The sequence below is a fragment of the Danio rerio genome, chromosome 2, assembly GCF_052040795.2.
Source record: "Danio rerio strain M-AB ecotype USA chromosome 2, GRCz13ab, whole genome shotgun sequence".
In the NCBI taxonomy this organism is placed as follows: Eukaryota; Metazoa; Chordata; class Actinopteri; order Cypriniformes; family Danionidae; genus Danio; species Danio rerio.
In genome coordinates, this window is record NC_141022.1 from 14,690,049 (window position 1) to 14,712,211 (window position 22,163).

The 22,163-nt window shown below is 34.4% G+C and overlaps 2 long non-coding RNA genes across 3 annotated transcripts in view; both read right to left on the reverse strand.

Moving 5' to 3' along the window:
• Positions 1-3,905: 3,905 nt before the first annotated feature.
• LOC147846246 (uncharacterized) overlaps positions 3,906-22,163 on the reverse strand; it is a 63,108-nt gene continuing 44,850 nt past the window's right edge. Inside the window, exon 3 of one of the 2 annotated variants that reach the window (XR_015478320.2) lies at positions 3,906-4,200. This is a non-coding gene — a long non-coding RNA (uncharacterized LOC147846246). The remainder of the gene's footprint in view (positions 4,201-22,163) is intronic. The other variant, XR_015478319.2, reaches the window with a different exon arrangement.
• Positions 7,108-8,413, reverse strand: LOC147837030 (uncharacterized). Its single transcript, XR_015478321.1, has 2 exons — positions 8,329-8,413; positions 7,108-7,374 (listed from the first exon to the last, which is right to left on the reverse strand). It is a non-coding gene; the product is annotated as an uncharacterized LOC147837030 (long non-coding RNA).

The following is a 22,163-nucleotide window of genomic DNA, read 5'->3' on the forward strand; positions in this document are numbered from 1 at the left end:
GTGGAGCCGGTTTCCTCAAGGGTATTAGGTAACCCTTTGGTGATTGAGGAAACAACTCGGTATGGTGTTGAGACACGCTTGCTGCACCATTTTTCCTAACACGGAGATACGTGCGCCTTTTTATCTGTCAGTAAAGTTCCCCATCAGGTGAGCCCTGCAGATTCCTCCGTGGCCCCCAGCACTGACTCAGCGGAGGAGTCACTTGCTGGCCCACTACGTTGTAGGTCTGCCCGCTGGTCAGCCTGCGTTTTGGGTATAGGTGCCTGTTATGCGTGATCCCCACTAGGCAATCCCATATGCTTATTCCGCCACGGTTAAGTCCCCCCCCTGGGTCTTCCCTCTCCACTAACCACTCTTTTGCTATGCGTACTCCCCCTTTATAGGGCTAGTCCATATGTAAATTCTGCCATCTATCCCCCCTTGGGTAACGGATGGCCTCTGCAGCGTCCTCCCTATCGGGATTGCACGCTTCCCAACGTACTGTCGTATTTTCCTAGAATTATCTAGATGCTCACGACTTCTCAAAAAATATATCTAAATCCGTAAGACTTCTGTTGAAGTAGGATAAATTAGGGCCAGGGACAGGTTGGAGGACCGCGCCTCCCATGATGTGGGTGCGTCACGCTTGCTTGACTATCCCGTCATCGGGGGCGTTGGTAAGGTGCAATCATTATGGCGCTTTCCATAGTTCTTCCATTTCGTGGATTTCAAATTAAATCCACTCTATAGCACTGAAGTTCCCCAACCGAAGGGGAACGTTCGAGGTTACAGAAGTAACCCTTCGTTTCCCGAGGAGGGGAACGGAAGTGCTATACTCCGTCACCATAATGACTGTCCCTTAGCTGTTTGAAAGTCTCTTCAGCTTAAAAGGATGGCGTTTGCATGCTCCAGGTGTGCTTATATGCTGGGATTTTGTGGATTTCAAATCAAATCCACTCTATAGCACTTCCGTTCCCCTTCTCGGGGAACGAAGGGTTACTTCTGTAACCTCGAACGTTTCTAACGGCTAGGAATAGACAGTTTCTGTTTGGTTACCATAGCTAAAACAATGAAGTTTGGACTGCTTGAATGACATCTGTGTTATCTGTTTTGAAAAATGTTGGGGAACATGTGTCAACCCAATGAGAAAGGGTTTACACATTTGCAGGACCGGTCTTCTGCTCTGCTGGGATAGTGATAATGAAAATGAAGTGGAACCTAGTGTCTTTAACCAGGTCAAAGCAAACAAGAAAAACTGTAATTCACTTGATTTAAAAAAAACAGGAAAACATGTATATTACTGTGTTAAATGAAAATCTGAAATATTTAATGGCTTATGGCTATGGTTTTGTATTCAAAAATTTTTTTTTTTGGATGGTTTTTATTTATTTATTTATTAATTATTTATTATTTATTAATGGTACTTTTACCATACACCAACTTCTCAACAATTTGGTAGAGGCTGATATTTTAGAAATTATGGGATATGTTGGAAAAAAAATGCATTGATTGTGTTAACTAGCGACATTAGGAGTTACGAAATGCAATCAAAAAAATTATATTGCTTTTGTCTTGGTGTGACAGTTAAATAGTTATTTGTAATACAATTTTGTTCTTTAATACAGCAGTCAGATATACGAACTGTGCCCTGAATTTGACCTGCTCAAAGAAAACACTCTTTCTGAATGTATCAAACAAAACTCATGCATAGAAGACAGCATGAGCATTTACAGCAAATAAACTAATGGCAATATTATCCCGCCTGCTTTTTGAGTGCTGACAGGCGAGGTCTTACACACCTATGATTGGTTATTGTCCTCAACACAAAGGGATTTCGAAATATAAGCGCTGTTCACCCATGGCGGGACACCCATATGTACTTAAGTAAAAGTGGAAGTAGGAGAAAAAAACAATACTTCAGCAAAGTACAGATACTGCCTTTTAGTACTTAAGTACAGGAGTGAAGTAGTTCTACTTCGTTACTATACATCTCTGTAAAGGCCTATCTGAAAAAAAAGATTTTAGATATTTTCTAAAATCAAACACCAGAGAAGGTTTAAAAATATTATTTTTAAAGTATTTGGATACGATGCTTATAATCAAATCGTGAAAACAGAGCATTTTTGGGGAGAGTGAAAGCAGAAACTGCAACCTTTTTTCTGTTATCCAGCTGTGCAGTGCCACTTTAAAAACTCATTGGGGAAAACTGTAAAACTAAGTGTGTTCTGTGTCCCCAAACAAGTGTTGATGTTTTTATATGACAAGCTTAAATTGAAAAATGAAATTTACATGAGGAGTTTTATTAGTAAAAAGCTGCTGAAATATATTTTATTACTTGCTCTTATGTGCTGAAATACTTAACACTTTCCTTAAGATCACATAATATGAAACATCTAAGTGTCATAAAGCCTATAAGGAAAAATGTATATGATTTAGGTCTCTCCAGAGCATTTGGGGTGAATTTTTGACTGCGTCTATCTAAATGAGGATGTTATAAAACAAATTTTATAACAAGTTATTAACGGAGACCACTCGTTGCACGATGCCAACAGATCGGTCGGAGAGTAAATGAAAAAACACACAGGACCATGCATATAGACATATGCTATTATGTAGCCTACTGCTGCCCTACAGAAAAATTCAGCTTAAACCAGCCTAGGCTGGTTGGCTGGTTTTAGCTGGTCGACCAGCCTGGTTTTAGAGGGGTTTTGGCTGGTTTCCAGCCATTTCCAGCCTGGTCTTAGCTGGTCAGGCTGGGAGATGACCAGCTAAAACCAGCTTGACCAGCCTAGCCAGGGTGGGAGTCCAGCCAAAACCAGCTATGTCCATCTTAAACCAGGCTGGTCAAGCTGGTTTTAGTTGGATTAATCTGGTAATTTTCCAGCCTGACCAGCTAAGACCAGGCTGGAAATGGCAGAAAACCAGCCTGGAAATGGTCAAAACCACTCTAAAACCAGGCTGGTCAACCAGTTAAAACCAGCCAAGCAGCCTACACTCAAAAAAAAAAATTTAACCCAAAAAGTTTAACTTTATGTAATTCAATTGGATGTCAATTTTTCATCCAATTTAATTACATAAATCCAACGTAAAAGTTAACATTAGTTTAAGCTTAACCTCTTTATGTTCAGATTACATGTGAATTGAATTAAATAAATTTTATGACAACTGCTGTACTCTGTTTTATGCTTGTATATTACATAAACTTTACTCATTTCTAATGTTTTTGTTATTTGCTTAATATAATCACATTTTTGTTCTTAGATATATATTAAATAATTACTCAAAACAGGTTACATTTACAAATATTTATTGTGTTATTTCTCCATAAGTCCAAAGTAACATCCAAACTGACCAGAAAAACACACAAAAAAGCATAACAGCACATACCATAATGCAGTTTATAACAAAGAAAGGCAACATATTTCTGGTTATTATGACTCATGTGACTCTTCAGTTTTGTGCCTACAAGTAACATAAACAAAGAAACGTAATACAACATTGTAACATGAAATTAGCTCATTTTATGAATATTAATAATCAACAATAACGGTTTATTCTTAATTATTAATATTCCGGCTTAAGCTTCAGTCAGTTTGGTCAAACAAACATATGATTGTAGCTATATGATCATGCTCGCGCGACCGAGCGGATTCCCAGATTATGAATATTAATTATCAACAATAACGAATTATTATTAACCATTAATATTCCGGATCAATTTATTGTTAATTTGACCAAACGAACACAAGCAGAGCCGCCGCTCTTCCGAGCGGACACGGTAATCTATTCATTTAGAAATAGGGAATTTAATTGCTACTTCTTGTGAAGTAGATTAATCATTCAAAAGTTTTAAACAACTTATAATAGCTAGGCAGGGGAATCTGTATTTCAGTGACATTTTCTCGTGAGGCAAACAATACAATTCATTTGATTATAATGGAATTTATTGACTAGTCAGACGTAACGAACAAACAAACGCACAAACATACATTAAACACAAAACAAAGGTAAACCACGTGGAGATATCGGGTCTATAGAACGTGTAACAGCAAAGAGAAATAGTAAAGCTAGGAAATATAGATTTCAGATAAAAGAGTGACAAAACTTTCAGTTCCACACGCACCATTACGGACCACCAAGGTTATAAAAAAGACCTTTTTGATAAAAGGGGCACAGCTTAATCGCATAACTAAAATCACCTGGTCTTTCATGTCTGGAGGTCTCTTTTATGCGTCTCTCTTCCGTCGTGATGAAACTCCTTTTGATGTCCTTCTTGATGCATGGAGTTTGTAATGCAATTCGGACGAACACGATCGCAACTTTAAACTGAGTTTACTTTTGCCGGAAAATAAAGAAAACGTGGCGGGAAAGTCCATGCGGCTGTGAAGAGCCGTGTGGCCCTTAAAGGGACCACCGTCAATGATGTTCCTTTTTAGGACGTTCTCTTTCTGCCCAGATGTTTGGCAAAAGGTCTGGTTATACCTGCGGGTCACGTGACAACCCGTACAGCATTCTGACCAATGATTTCAGGGGAAAGTTTGCACGCGAACCTTCCTTTGTCTCGAGGCTGCTCGTATGCAAATTTAAGTGTCCGCCTTAAGCATGCGGACAGGCATTTAATACAGGGCTTTAATGAATAAAGCAATGTGAGTTATGGTCTTGCTCTATGCATCATGTGTTGTAAGATGTCAGCAGAAACCCATCGGTACCAAACATGGGGGGTTTAAAGTACATCAACATAATTTTTCATATCCTTACAATATTTATGCTTTACAAAGGCCTAAAGGAAACATGCAGGTTATAAGAGAGGTTACACAGGTAAGAAAAGTCAGAAATGAGATACAAAGTTTACAAAACATAACCCATTGGGGTAACACTTTATATTGATGGTCCCCCTTTAGATTGTCTGTTGACCATAAGTTACTTTTCAAGTTCTTATCTGTTTACTCTCATCTAGGTAGTATATGTAGATTGTTTTTTAAATGTTTCTAGGCAATCATTACAATGTCTACAACATGTAAACATTTATTAAACTTTGGGTAAGTTAAGTGTCACCAATATAGGTTCTAGATGGTCAACAATGTATCAGTAGATATGTAACAAATCTTCAACAGATGTTCAACAGAGTATCAGTAAATAAGCAACAAATCCTCAGCATTAAGGTTCTAGATGTTCAACAATGTATCAGTAAATATGTAACAAATCTTCAAAAGATGTTCAACAGAGTATCAGTAGATATGCAACAAATCCTCAACATTTATTAAACTTTTGATAAGTTACGTGCTACCAAATTAGGTTGTAGTGTATTACAGTGTATTAGTAGATATGCAACAAATCTTCAACAATTTTTTAGTACATTTACCATCAAGATTTTTTTGTTGTCAGTGTCTGCATGTAGTTGCTAATCAGTTTATGAATAGACCTTCAGTAAACATTCAGATGCCTATAAGTAGCAACGCAACATAATTTAAAATGAACTTTAAACAAATATAAAGTTAGGGTTAGGTACAAATTTCATACATGTATTTGCTAACGTGTTCAACTAACTATTCGTTGCATTTAACCTAACTTTCAGTAGACAGTTAGTTTACTTTAAGTTACATTTATCTGCTCATCTGTTGTCACACTAGGCCCATCAAAATGAAGTGAAAACCTAAGAAATGCTGTTGAATGGCTGTAAGGAGCCAACATCACAGACAGCATGGTTACTATTCTGTAAATGTTCAGCAGATAGTCAACAGACAGGTAGTAGCAACACTGGTGCAAGTATTTGAAGACAGACACAACAGTACCACACATACAAAAACATGAAATAAATACCAGAGTCATTAGTTCGTTCAACTGCTTTTAATGTATTGCTGTAAAAAAAAAAGAACAGCCCAGATAATTAAGCTAAAGAAAACTAACTTCAGGACAACTAAAAACAATTGTTACATTTGAAGAGTTTAGATGCAAAACCATATCCGCTTGTTAAGTGATGACATATGTAATACTGTTTCCGGGTCCAAGTCGCCATTCATTTGAGTGGAGAAATCATTCGTTTATGATCACGTTTTATTCCTATCACACATTAAAGTCAATTTTATATAAAATCATAGTGTACACAACAATCTCTGGGCTTGCTGCATAACAAATACCAAAAATATAACAATAAAAAAAATGAATCACTTTCTGACATCGGATATTAGGCATTACCACATGTTTTTGGACTTGTCAGGGAAACCAGAGTACCCAGAGGAAACCCACGCGAACATGGGGAGAACATGCAAACTTCACACAGAAACACCAACTGACCCAGCCGAGGCTCGAACCAGTGACTTTCTTGCTGCAGGCAAGACAATGCAGGCACCATATACATTTTTTTCTAAAATGTTATTTTTTTTAAGTCTCAGTTCTGCAATGTAACTTTTTTTGTGGCAAATATTTTTTTTCATTATCTTTAACATAGTAGGCTGAAAAAAAAAACAAATTTTAGAAAAACAATTTAAATGGCGGGCAATGTGGTGGCGCAGAGGGTAAAACGTTCACCTCACAGTAAGAAGGTCGTTGGTTCGAGCCTCAGCTAGGTCAGGTGGCATTTCTGTGTGGAGTTTGCATGTTCTCCCTGTGTTCGCGTGGGTGTCCTCCGGGTGCTCCGGTTTCCTCCACAAGTCCAAAGACATGCGGTACAGGTAAATTGAGTAGGCTCAAATATGTGTGTGTTTGGATGTTTCCCAGTGATGCATTGCAGCTTGAAGGGCATCTGCTGTGTAAAACATGGAATGATTCATTCCATTGTGGCAACCCTAGATTAATAAATGGACTAAGGTGAAAAGAAAATTAATTAATTTAGTCGGAATTTAATAGTTTTTGCATCTGATTTAAATATATATATATATATATATATATATATATATATATATATATATATATATATATATATATATATATATATATATATATTTTTTTTTTTTTTTTTTTTTGCCATTATAAGCTAAGTTTATTGTGCTGTAAGTTTTTGCTTCTACATTTTACCAACAGTAAACAGGAGCATTATTGAACAAAGAAACATACTGTACAATAAACATGGCAACAATAAGTGACATAGCAAATCTACTCTAATCACTTATTCAGATAAAAAGACAAAAGTGAACCCTTCCTTTTTATTGATACAACATTTATGCAAAAATCTCCAAAAATGAACTCTCTACACTTTTGAGCGAACTGTTAATTGCCCTGGTGTGAAGCTGATGCTGTTAAATCCCTCCCTGTTAGCAAAGTACAGCTCTGCAATTGCAGCAAGCTGAGCCACTGCATTTTGAGAGACACCTTCTCTCTGAAACGCTCTGGTCATGGTTGGTCCACGTCTTGTCCACTTCAAAAGCCTTTTGTAGCAATGTATGACATCAAGAACAGCTGAAAAACAATTTAAAACATTAATACCTTCATGACCAAATAATCACAATGCAACCACCTATCGTAAGCCTAATGAGCACGTAAAATTATAGAAATAAGTATCATTAACATGCACATTTGTTTGTGTGCGTGTGTGTGTGTGTGCGTGCGTGCGTGTGTGTGTATGATAGACAGCATGTGCTAGGGTGTGTAAGAGAGAGAGCCAGTACATGTTTATGAGAGAGCATGTAGAAGTGTGTGTGTGAGTGAGAGCATGTACATGTGTCTGTGAGATGTCTATGTGTTTGTGTTGGCAACATTGTATCATTTAGTCAGGCTTAAAAAGTAATTCTGACTTGAATTGAGATAGAATGTAGGTGTGTGTGAGAGAGAGCATGTACAAGAGTGAGTGTGTTAGTGAGAGTGTGTACACGTGTGTGTGTGTGTGTGTGTGTGTGTGTGTGTGTGTGTGAGTGAGACTAGTCAGTTAGTGTTGTGCTGAAATTTGCTATGTCCTGAAAACTTGTCAGACAAAACAGTTATTTACTTTTTGGTTTTATTTTTATATTATATTTTTTACATAATATAATCATTTTTATTTTAATATTTTATTTTAAATAATAATAGGCCCACACACACACAGTCTAAAAATTGATTATTAAGCATGTAATACACACCTAGTCTAAAGACACATTATTAAAACATGCAAAATTACTTGAAATTTATACAAGTTTTCATGACAAATGGTGATTAAGTGGCCAAGTAAATTGTTTTTGCCTTTATCACTCCATCTGAACTTGAAAACAGAATTATGCTTTTTAAATCGAGTTTTATAACAACTAACTACTATACAGGCTAAGTTGAAATGGATCTAAGAAACTATGTTGATGCGAGCTGATCACTTTCCATTGGGCCTACTTGAAACAGTAACACAGTAAAATCACAAGTAACATTTGGTCAAAACTTCACACGTACCTTTTCTTCCACGGTAGTTGCATTTGGGTTGATCACGGAGAACAAATTTGCGTTCCTTTTGTTAAGGGAGCTTTATTTAGGCGGCAATCCTTTTTAAGCGCCTTTTATGTAGTTTTCCTGTAGAGGGCGCTTAGCTGTACATAATTTGAAGTCGAGTTTTATGGGAAAGATTAAAAACACTCATATTTTATAAAAACGAGTCATATTACATCTAGCTATATCATGTACAAATCAAAATGGTCCAGCTAACATTTAAAAAATTATTAAATAAAGTTTTTTGAATCATCGGAAATGACTATGTGATGACAGCGCTTAGAAATGTAACAGGTACCCTGTGACATCGACATAAGTTAGTACCCCAAACAGTTGGGACCAATGACTTTAAAAGCCGATATAAATATAATAAAAATAATAAACTTCATGAAGATTTCTCATTAGATTAATATTATAAATTCAAACCGCAAAGAACATAATAATTTTAAATATCTGGGCCTCCAAGTCCCGCCCATTTCCGGAGTTGTCTTTTCCGCGCCAACAGAGCATTATGCTGCATCTAAATTCATGAGTTCTGCTGTAGCAGTTTAGGTAATGTATTTTCGCGAATGTAAATTAGTAAAAAATAATAGGTTTAATCAGATGTGTAGATGAGCACTTTGTTAAGATAACTCTGAGACAGTTTATATTAGTGAAACAAGTCTGAAATTAATACAGTGAATGCAAAGAAAAAGACAACGAAAAGCATGAAAATTGTGACATCTTGTAAAGACCGCTACATCTGGTAAGTATATTATATTTATTTTATCCATATCCTATTCAGAAAATAACATCAATAAAAGTAAGTTATTATTGGGCTATTATAGCATATTTGCTTCAAGATTAACAATTATTTTAAGCACTTACAAGTTTCACCCTCTTATAGTACTGTAAATGTTTAAAACCTTTTAAAATTTGATTTTCTTTCAATGCTTTCAACTTTTAAATTACTTTAAACCATTGTTTTATTCAATATAGAAGCAGTTCTCAAACTTAAAATAAGATGACTATAATTGAGACAGATTATTTTAACTTGTCTATTTATTTGTTTGTGTGTTTGTTTGTTTGCATTGCCAAAGGTAATACATGTTTATGAATAACTTTACTACTTATTTGCAGGCAGTGAAAGAAGTCATGTAGACGAATTTGGAAAAGTGTAAGGACGAAGTCTATATTTTTCCATTCCCATGCAAGTCATTTCAGTTGGATGAAGTGTATTTACAGGCAAGTTTTCATATGATCTCTACAGCATATTTTCTATGATCTCTAGTAGCCTGTTCTCTAGTATTCTACGTATACATTTTTTTCATTCAGTTTTTTTTACTGTAATATAACATTGCATTATTTAGATTTCACAAGGTCTCCATATGCGACAAGTGGATATGATGTTACCATTGTGTGTATATACATAATATAAATATGTATACTGTTGATGGCAGAATTATTGGCCCCCCTTTGAATTTTTTTTTTCTTTTTGAAATATTAAAGGAGCAAGGACATTTTCACAGTATATCTGATATTTTTTTTCTTCTGGAGAAAGTCTTATTTATTTTATTTCCACTAGAATAAAAGCAGTTATTAATATTTTAAAATACAGTTTATTGGCAAAATTATTAGCCCCTTTAAGCTATATATGTATTTTTATTTTTTATTTTTTGATAGTCTACAGAACAAACCATCATTATACAATAACTTGCCTAATTGCCCTAACCTGCCTAGTTAACCCAATTTACCTAATTAAGCCTTTAAATGTCACTTTAAGCTGTAAGAAGAGTCTTGAAAAATATCTAGTAAATTATTATTTATGTCATCATTGCAAAGATAAAATAAATCAGTTATTAAAAATAAGTTATTAAAACTATTATGTCTAGAAATGTGTTGATAAAATATTCTCTCTGTTAAACAGAAATTGGTGAAAAAAATAAACGGGGCTAATATTTCTGACTTTAACCGTGTATATAGGTGACGCAGTGGGTAGCATGTTCACCTCACAGCAAGAAGGGGGTTGGTTCGAGCCTCGGCTGAGTCAGTTGGCATATCTGTGTGGAGTTTGCATGCTTTCCTCGTGTTTGCGTGGGTTTCTTTCGGGTGCTCCTGTTTCCTCCACAAGTCCAAAGACATGTGGTACAGGTGAATTGGCTATGCTAAAATTGACCGTAGTGTATGAGTTCGAATGGGTGGATTGTGGCTGGAAGGGCATCCGCTGCGTAAAACATATGCTGGATAAGTTGGCGGTTCATTCCACTGTGGCGACCCCAGATTAATAAAGGGACTAAGCCGACGAAAATGAATGAATGAATCAATATATATATATATATATTTACATATATATTAGTTACATAAGTGGATAATAACAATGGAATGACACAAGGAGAAAGTACTGAACTACTGAAATGTATTTGATACTTCATATTACTGTATATTATAGTAGTAGCAGCTTAAAGACGATTAAAATTTTTGAGGTAAGTGTTACCCCTAATCTCATTCCAAATCTAAAAGAAATTAATTCATTCATTCATTTTCTTTTCGGCATAGTACCTTTATTAATCCGGGATCTCCACAGCGGAATAAACCGCCAACTTATCCAGCATGTTTTTACGCAGCAGAAGCCCTTCCAGCTGCAACCCATTTTTGGTAAATTAATTAATCTTATGAACACATAAAATATTTTTGTTATGAAGTATTAGAGAAGTGCCTAAAATATACCATAGTTATTTTAAAATTTAGGATGACCAAAAGCCTTTGAGTTTGCAACTTAATGTGGGTAAGTAAATTATGTAATATCGTAATATATGTAATGTTTTTAAACATGATAACAAAATGCTTTATTTTAATGCGTAAGATAAAACTTTTATTTATAAATATTTATTAAACAGTTTCCGATTGCTAACAGCCAGTGAATACAAGTGAGAGGAATTTAAATCTGTTGCCTAGTAATTTGTACATAAACATCCCTTCTGTTTTTGTAGGGTTTAAAGTTTGATAATTAAAATTGTCATGACAAGAATGAATGAATTTGCACCATTTTAGCATTGCAGTTTAACAAAATGGTGTGCTTTGAACTTAAACTTGGTGGTAAATGAGCTATAGTTTAACTACAAGAATTTAGCCAAGAGATTCTAACTAATAATGCAGCATTTTTTTTAAAGTTAATTACAGAGTGAAAAATCCCTAGACAAGTCTGAAAATTTGATTCAGGAAAAGTATGCAATTTTTTAAATGGAATTTGTGTAGTGTTTATACATGTAGATAAAAAAAATTAACATTGCTCCATTGCTCTAACAAATTAAATTGCCACAAGTATTTTTATAGACTCACAATATTTGACTTTATTTTAAGGCTGCATGGCTTTTGACTATTCAGAGTTTTTGAAAAGGTTTAACTTAAATTTCTTTTCTATTTTTTCAGTATGGCAGAGGGCGTTTTGGAGGTCTGTGGAAAAGGAAATGCTGGTTATTTGGAATGGTTGAAATTTTGCCTTCCCGAAAACCTGTTTTCCAGCTGGTGGACAAACGGGACAAGAAGACCCTTATACCAATCATAGCAAAACATTTCAAGAAAGGCAGCATCATTCATAGTGATGAATGGCGTGCACACTCAAGTTTTTCAGAGAGGATACCTACATCACACAGTGAACTACAGCATTAGTTTTGTTATTCCATCATCACGGGTACATACACAATACATTGAAAAGGCATAGGCAAACTACAAAAGGGAAGTATGGAGACTGCGTGCAAACCGGACAGAAAAGTCGCTGAAAAACCATCTAATATATATAGAATGGACTTATTGGTTGGGTAGGAAACACAAACAAGGGATTCTTGGAAGGCTTATACATGACATCAGTCAGCTCTACCAGTGTGTGTGTATACAGTTAAGGTCAGAATTATTAGCCCCATCTTGATTTTTTTTTTTTTTTATGTTTTCAAAATGATGTTTTAACAGATTCAGGAAATATTCACAGTATGTCTAATAATATTTTTTTCTTCTGGAGAAAGTCTTATTTGTTTTATTTCAGCTAGAATAAAAGCAGTTTTTAATTTTTAAAATCCATTTCAAGGTCAAAATTATTAGCCCCTTTAAGCTATATATTTTTTTAGATAGTCTACAGAACAAACCATCATTATACAATTACTTGCCTAATTACCCTAACCTGCCTAGTTACCCTAATTAACCTAGTTCAGCCTTTAAATGTCACTTTAAGCTGTATAGAAGTGTCTTGAAAAATATTTAGTCAAATATTATGTACTGTTATCATGGGAAAGATAAATAGAGTTATTAAATCTATTTTGTTAAGAAATATGTTGATAAAATCTTCCCTCCATTAAACAGATATATATATATATATATATATATATATATATATATATATATATATATATATATATATATATATATATATATATATATATACACACACACACAGTTTAAGTCAGAATTATTAGCCCCCCTGAATTATTAGCACCCCTGTTTATTTTTTCCCCAATTTCTGTTTAATAGAGGGAAGATTGTTTTAGCACATTTCTAAGCCTAATAGTTTTAAAAACCTATTTCTTATGAATGGTTTATTTTATCTTTGCCATGATGACAGTAAATAATATAATAATTTTATAATAATATAATAAATAATATTTTTCAAGACATTTTTATACAGCTTAAAGTGACATTTAAAGGCTTCACCAGGTTAATAAGGTGAACTAGGCAGGTTAGGGTACTTAGGCAAGTTATTGTATAACGATGGTTTGTTCTGCAGACTATCAGAAAAAAAATAGCTTAAAGGGGCTAATAATTTTGTCCCAAAAATGATTTTAAAAAATTAAAAACTGCTTTAATTCTAGCCGAAATAAAACAAATAAGACTTTTTCCATAAGAAAAAATATTATCAGACATACTGTGAAAATTTCCTTGCTCTGTTAAACATCATTTAGGAAATATTTAAAAAAGAAAAAAAAATCAAAAGGGGGCTAATAATTCTGACTTTATTTCAACTGTGTGTGTGTGTGTGTATGTATATGTGTATATATATATATATATATATATATATATATATATTTATATGAGCAATATCACACGAGTAGCGTTAGTGTCCCCACCAGTGCCGATATACAGCCATATCGCAGTGCTACGAGTGTGATATTGCGTTTATACAACAGTTTGATGGCATAATTGTGGATATAAAAACTAAATCAAACATGGTGAGTCTCAAAAACCTTTTTGTATGAGGAACTACTTTCTTCCGCATTGGATTCAAATCATAAGCTGACAGTTAAACAGTTGAGCAAGCATGTTTTAAATTTTAGATCTGTAGTGTCTGCTTTCTGCTGGCTGTATGTGGGCGGAGTAATACACAAAGGGTAATTATTACGTAAATATATCACGGCTATCAGCCAATCAGATTCAAGAACCAGACAGAATTGTTTATATATATATATATATATATATATATATATATATATATATATATATATATATATATATATAAACATCGTTATACAATATATGTTTGTATATATATATATATATATATATATATATATATATATATATATATATATATATATATATATATATATAAAGAAAGAGAGAGCGAGTAAGAGCCATTTAATGTTCAGTTGTGTTTACTGAAATTTTTGATAGCAATACATTAAAAGCAGTTGAACGAACTAATGACTCTGGTATTTATTTTTATGTTTTTGTATGTGTGGTGCTGTTGTGTGTCTTCAAATACTTGCACCAGTGTTGCTACTACCTGTCTGTTGACTATCTGCTGAACATTTACAGAATAGTAATAGTACCATGCTGTCTGTAATGTTGGCTCCTTACAGTCATTCAACAGCATTTCTTAGGTTTTCACTTCATTTTGATGGGCCTAGTGTGACAACAGATTAGCAGATAAATGTAACTTAAAGTAAACTAACTGTCTACTGAAAGTTAGGTTAAATGCAACGAATAGTTAGTTGAACACTTTTGCAAATACATGAATGAAATTTGTACCTAATCCTAACTTTATATTTGATTAAAGTTCATTTTAAATTATGTTGCATTGCTACTTATAGGCATCTGAATGTTTACTGAAGGTCTATTCATAAACTGATTAACATCTACATGCAGACACTGACAACAAAAAAATCTTGATGGTAAATGTACTAAAAAATTGTTGAAGATTTGTTGCATATCTACTAATACACTGTAATACACTACAACCTAATTTGGTAGCACGTAACTTATCAAAAGTTTAATAAATGTTGAGGATTTGTTGCATATCTACTGATACTTTGTTGAACATATTTTGAAGATTTGTTACATATTTGCTGATACACTCTTGAACATCTAGAACCTTAATGCTGAGGATTTGTTGCTTATCTACTGATACTCTGTTTAACATCTGTTGAAGATTTGTTACATATTTACTGATACATTGTTGAACATCTAGAACCTTAATGCTGAGGATTTGTTGCTTATCTACTGATACTCTGTTGAACATCTGTTGAAGATTTGTTACATACCTACTGATACATTGTTGACCATCTAGAACCTATATTGGTAACACTTAACTTACCAAAAGTTTAATAAATGTTTACATGTTGTAGACATTGTAATGATTGCCTAGAAACATTTAAAAGACAATCTACAGATACTACCCAGTTGAGAGTAAACAGATAAGAACTTGAAAAGTAACTTATGGTCAACAGACTATCTAAAGGGGGACCATCAAAATAAAGTGTTACCGATCCGGCCATAAAATGCATCATTCTTTTTTGTTTTAGACAACATTTCCTGCACTGTTAAACATGTTAAAGCAAGTTGCAAGTGAAAATCTATGTCTCTGACTGAGTTTGCATTACTGTGATTTGACCTCTCTGCTGGCTGAGATAAGCTCATTTTCAACGTCCAATTCAGAATGTAATAAAACCAGATCCAGCTATAAAATGCATCATTCTTTTTTGTTTTAGACAACATTTCATGCACTGTTAAACATGTTAAAGCAAGTTGCAAGAGAAAATCTATGTCTCTGACTGAGTTTGCATTACTGTGATTTGACCTCTCTGCTGGCTGAGATAAGCTCATTTTCAACGTCCAATTCAGAATGTAATAAAACCAGATCCAGCCATAAAATGCATCATTCTTTTTTGTTTTAGACAACATTTCATGCACTGTTAAACATGTTAAAGCAAGTTGCAAGTGAAAATCTATGTCTCTGACTGAGTTTGCATTACTGTGATTTGACCTCTCTGCTGGCTGAGATAAGCTCATTTTCAACGTCCAATTCAGAATGTAATAAAACCAGATCCAGCTATAAAATGCATCATTCTTTTTTGTTTTAGACAACATTTCATGCACTGTTAAACATGTTAAAGCAAGTTGCAAGTGAAAATCTATGTCTCTGACTGAGTTTGCATTACTGTGATTTGACCTCTCTGCTGGCTGAGATAAGCTCATTTTCAACGTCCAATTCAGAAAGTGATAAAAACAGATCCAGCCATAAAATGCATCATTCTTTTTTGTTTTAGACAACATTTCATGCACTGTTAAACATGTTAAAGCAAGTTGCAAGTGAAAATCTATGTCTCTGACTGAGTTTGCATTACTGTGATTTGACCTCTCTGCTGGCTGAGATAAGCTCATTTTCAACGTCCAATTCAGAAAGTAATAAAACCAGATCCAGCTATAAAATGCATCATTCTTTTTTGTTTTAGACAACATTTCATGCACTGTTAAACATGTTAAAGCAAGTTGCAAGTGAAAATCTATGTCTCTGACTGAGTTTGCATTTCTGTGATTTGACCTCTCTGCTGGCTGAGATAAGCTCATTTTCAACGTCCAATTCAGAATGTAATAAAACCAGATCCAGCCATAAAATGCATCATTCTTTTTTGTTTTAGACAACATTTCATGCACTGTTAAACATGTTAAAGCAAGTTGCAAGTGAAAATCTATGTCTCTGACTGAGTTTGCATTACTGTGATTTGACCTCTCTGCTGGCTGAGATAAGCTCATTTTCAACGTCCAATTCAGAATTAATAAAACCAGATCCAGCTATAAAATGCATCATTCTTTTTTGTTTTAGACAACATTTCATGCACTGTTAAACATGTTAAAGCAAGTTGCAAGTGAAAATCTATGTCTCTGACTGAGTTTGCATTACTGTGATTTGACCTCTCTGCTGGCTGAGATAAGCTCATTTTCAACGTCCAATTCAGAAAGTGATAAAAATAGATCCAGACATAAAATGCATCATTCTTTTTTGTTTTAGACAACATTTCACGCACTGTTAAACATGTTAAAGCAAGTTGCAAGAGAAAATCTATGTCCCTGACTGAGTTTGCATTACTTTGATTTGACCTCTCTGCTGGCTGAGATAAGCTCATTTTCAACGTCCAATTCAGAAAGTGATAAAAACAGATCCAGCCATAAAATGCATCATTCTTTTTTGTTTTAGACAACATTTCATGCACTGTTAAACATGTTAAAGCAAGTTGCAAGTGAAAATCTATGTCTCTGACTGAGTTTGCATTACTGTGATTTGACCTCTCTGCTGGCTGAGATAAGCTCATTTTCAACGTCCAATTCAGACTGTAATAAAACCAGATCCAGCTATAAAATGCATCATTCTTTTTTTATTTTAGACAACATTTCCTGCACTGTTAAACATGTTAAAGCAAGTTGCAAGTGAAAATCTATGTCTCTGACTGAGTTTGCATTACTGTGATTTGACCTCTCTGCTGGCTGGGATAAGCTCATTTTCAACGTCCAATTCAGAAAGTGATAAAAACAGATCCAGCCATAAAATGCATCATTCTTTTTTGTTTTAGACAACATTTCATGCACTGTTAAACATGTTAAAGCAAGTTGCAAGTGAAAATCTATGTCTCTGACTGAGTTTGCATTACTGTGATTTGACCTCTCTGCTGGCTGAGATAAGCTCATTTTCAACGTCCAATTCAGAAAGTAATAAAACCAGATCCAGCTATAAAATGCATCATTCTTTTTTGTTTTAGACAACATTTCATGCACTGTTAAACATGTTAAAGCAAGTTGCAAGTGAAAATCTATGTCTCTGACTGAGTTTGCATTACTGTGATTTGAACTCTCTGCTGGCTGAGATAAGCTCATTTTCAACGTCCAATTCAGAATGTGATAAAACCAGATCCAGCCATAAAATGCATCATTCTTTTTTGTTTTAGACAACATTTCATGCACTGTTAAACATGTTAAAGCAAGTTGCAAGTGAAAATCTATGTCTCTGACTGAGTTTGCATTACTGTGATTTGACCTCTCTGCTGGCTGAGATAAGCTCATTTTCAACGTCCAATTCAGAAAGTAATAAAACCAGATCCAGCTATAAAATGCATCATTCTTTTTTGTTTTAGACAACATTTCATGCACTGTTAAACATGTTAAAGCAAGTTGCAAGTGAAAATCTATGTCTCTGACTGAGTTTGCATTACTGTGATTTGACCTCTCTGCTGGCTGAGATAAGCTCATTTTCAACGTCCAATTCAGAATTAATAAAACCAGATCCAGCTATAAAATGCATCATTCTTTTTTGTTTTAGACAACATTTCATGCACTGTTAAACATGTTAAAGCAAGTTGCAAGTGAAAATCTATGTCTCTGACTGAGTTTGCATTACTGTGATTTGACCTCTCTGCTGGCTGAGATAAGCTCATTTTCAACGTCCAATTCAGAATGTAATAAAACCAGATCCAGCCATAAAATGCATCATTCTTTTTTGTTTTAGACAACATTTCATGCACTGTTAAACATGTTAAAGCAAGTTGCAAGTGAAAATCTATGTCTCTGACTGAGTTTGCATTACTGTGATTTGACCTCTCTGCTGGCTGAGATAAGCTCATTTTCAACGTCCAATTCAGAATTAATAAAACCAGATCCAGCTATAAAATGCATCATTCTTTTTTGTTTTAGACAACATTTCATGCACTGTTAAACATGTTAAAGCAAGTTGCAAGTGAAAATCTATGTCTCTGACTGAGTTTGCATTACTGTGATTTGACCTCTCTGCTGGCTGAGATAAGCTCATTTTCAACGTCCAATTCAGAAAGTGATAAAAATAGATCCAGACATAAAATGCATCATTCTTTTTTGTTTTAGACAACATTTCACGCACTGTTAAACATGTTAAAGCAAGTTGCAAGAGAAAATCTATGTCCCTGACTGAGTTTGCATTACTTTGATTTGACCTCTCTGCTGGCTGAGATAAGCTCATTTTCAACGTCCAATTCAGAAAGTGATAAAAACAGATCCAGCCATAAAATGCATCATTCTTTTTTGTTTTAGACAACATTTCATGCACTGTTAAACATGTTAAAGCAAGTTGCAAGTGAAAATCTATGTCTCTGACTGAGTTTGCATTACTGTGATTTGACCTCTCTGCTGGCTGAGATAAGCTCATTTTCAACGTCCAATTCAGACTGTAATAAAACCAGATCCAGCTATAAAATGCATCATTCTTTTTTTATTTTAGACAACATTTCCTGCACTGTTAAACATGTTAAAGCAAGTTGCAAGTGAAAATCTATGTCTCTGACTGAGTTTGCATTACTGTGATTTGACCTCTCTGCTGGCTGGGATAAGCTCATTTTCAACGTCCAATTCAGAAAGTGATAAAAACAGATCCAGCCATAAAATGCATCATTCTTTTTTGTTTTAGACAACATTTCATGCACTGTTAAACATGTTAAAGCAAGTTGCAAGTGAAAATCTATGTCTCTGACTGAGTTTGCATTACTGTGATTTGACCTCTCTGCTGGCTGAGATAAGCTCATTTTCAACGTCCAATTCAGAAAGTAATAAAACCAGATCCAGCTATAAAATGCATCATTCTTTTTTGTTTTAGACAACATTTCATGCACTGTTAAACATGTTAAAGCAAGTTGCAAGTGAAAATCTATGTCTCTGACTGAGTTTGCATTACTGTGATTTGAACTCTCTGCTGGCTGAGATAAGCTCATTTTCAACGTCCAATTCAGAATGTGATAAAACCAGATCCAGCCATAAAATGCATCATTCTTTTTTGTTTTAGACAACATTTCATGCACTGTTAAACATGTTAAAGCAAGTTGCAAGTGAAAATCTATGTCTCTGACTGAGTTTGCATTACTGTGATTTGACCTCTCTGCTGGCTGAGATAAGCTCATTTTCAACGTCCAATTCAGAAAGTAATAAAACCAGATCCAGCTATAAAATGCATCATTCTTTTTTGTTTTAGACAACATTTCATGCACTGTTAAACATGTTAAAGCAAGTTGCAAGTGAAAATCTATGTCTCTGACTGAGTTTGCATTACTGTGATTTGACCTCTCTGCTGGCTGAGATAAGCTCATTTTCAACGTCCAATTCAGAATTAATAAAACCAGATCCAGCTATAAAATGCATCATTCTTTTTTGTTTTAGACAACATTTCATGCACTGTTAAACATGTTAAAGCAAGTTGCAAGTGAAAATCTATGTCTCTGACTGAGTTTGCATTACTGTGATTTGACCTCTCTGCTGGCTGAGATAAGCTCATTTTCAACGTCCAATTCAGAAAGTGATAAAAATAGATCCAGACATAAAATGCATCATTCTTTTTTGTTTTAGACAACATTTCACACACTGTTAAACATGTTAAAGCAAGTTGCAAGAGAAAATCTATGTCCCTGACTGAGTTTGCATTACTTTGATTTGACCTCTCTGCTGGCTGAGATAAGCTCATTTTCAACGTCCAATTCAGAAAGTGATAAAAACAGATCCAGCCATAAAATGGATCATTCTTTTTTGTTTTAGACAACATTTCATGCACTGTTAAACATGTTAAAGCAAGTTGCAAGTGAAAATCTATGTCTCTGACTGAGTTTGCATTACTGTGATTTGACCTCTCTGCTGGCTGAGATAAGCTCATTTTCAACGTCCAATTCAGAATGTAATAAAACCAGATCCAGCTATAAAATGCATCATTCTTTTTTGTTTTAGACAACATTTCATGCACTGTTAAACATGTTAAAGCAAGTTGCAAGAGAAAATCTATGTCTCTGACTGAGTTTGCATTACTGTGATTTGACCTCTCTGCTGGCTGAGATAAGCTCATTTTCAACGTCCAATTCAGAATGTAATAAAACCAGATCCAGCCATAAAATGCATCATTCTTTTTTGTTTTAGACAACATTTCATGCACTGTTAAACATGTTAAAGCAAGTTGCAAGTGAAAATCTATGTCTCTGACTGAGTTTGCATTACTGTGATTTGACCTCTCTGCTGGCTGAGATAAGCTCATTTTCAACGTCCAATTCAGAATGTAATAAAACCAGATCCAGCTATAAAATGCATCATTCTTTTTTGTTTTAGACAACATTTCATGCACTGTTAAACATGTTAAAGCAAGTTGCAAGTGAAAATCTATGTCTCTGACTGAGTTTGCATTACTGTGATTTGACCTCTCTGCTGGCTGAGATAAGCTCATTTTCAACGTCCAATTCAGAAAGTGATAAAAACAGATCCAGCCATAAAATGCATCATTCTTTTTTGTTTTAGACAACATTTCATGCACTGTTAAACATGTTAAAGCAAGTTGCAAGTGAAAATCTATGTCTCTGACTGAGTTTGCATTACTGTGATTTGACCTCTCTGCTGGCTGAGATAAGCTCATTTTCAACGTCCAATTCAGAAAGTAATAAAACCAGATCCAGCTATAAAATGCATCATTCTTTTTTGTTTTAGACAACATTTCATGCACTGTTAAACATGTTAAAGCAAGTTGCAAGTGAAAATCTATGTCTCTGACTGAGTTTGCATTTCTGTGATTTGACCTCTCTGCTGGCTGAGATAAGCTCATTTTCAACGTCCAATTCAGAATGTAATAAAACCAGATCCAGCCATAAAATGCATCATTCTTTTTTGTTTTAGACAACATTTCATGCACTGTTAAACATGTTAAAGCAAGTTGCAAGTGAAAATCTATGTCTCTGACTGAGTTTGCATTACTGTGATTTGACCTCTCTGCTGGCTGAGATAAGCTCATTTTCAACGTCCAATTCAGAATTAATAAAACCAGATCCAGCTATAAAATGCATCATTCTTTTTTGTTTTAGACAACATTTCATGCACTGTTAAACATGTTAAAGCAAGTTGCAAGTGAAAATCTATGTCTCTGACTGAGTTTGCATTACTGTGATTTGACCTCTCTGCTGGCTGAGATAAGCTCATTTTCAACGTCCAATTCAGAAAGTGATAAAAATAGATCCAGACATAAAATGCATCATTCTTTTTTGTTTTAGACAACATTTCACGCACTGTTAAACATGTTAAAGCAAGTTGCAAGAGAAAATCTATGTCCCTGACTGAGTTTGCATTACTTTGATTTGACCTCTCTGCTGGCTGAGATAAGCTCATTTTCAACGTCCAATTCAGAAAGTGATAAAAACAGATCCAGCCATAAAATGCATCATTCTTTTTTGTTTTAGACAACATTTCATGCACTGTTAAACATGTTAAAGCAAGTTGCAAGTGAAAATCTATGTCTCTGACTGAGTTTGCATTACTGTGATTTGACCTCTCTGCTGGCTGAGATAAGCTCATTTTCAACGTCCAATTCAGACTGTAATAAAACCAGATCCAGCTATAAAATGCATCATTCTTTTTTTATTTTAGACAACATTTCCTGCACTGTTAAACATGTTAAAGCAAGTTGCAAGTGAAAATCTATGTCTCTGACTGAGTTTGCATTACTGTGATTTGACCTCTCTGCTGGCTGGGATAAGCTCATTTTCAACGTCCAATTCAGAAAGTGATAAAAACAGATCCAG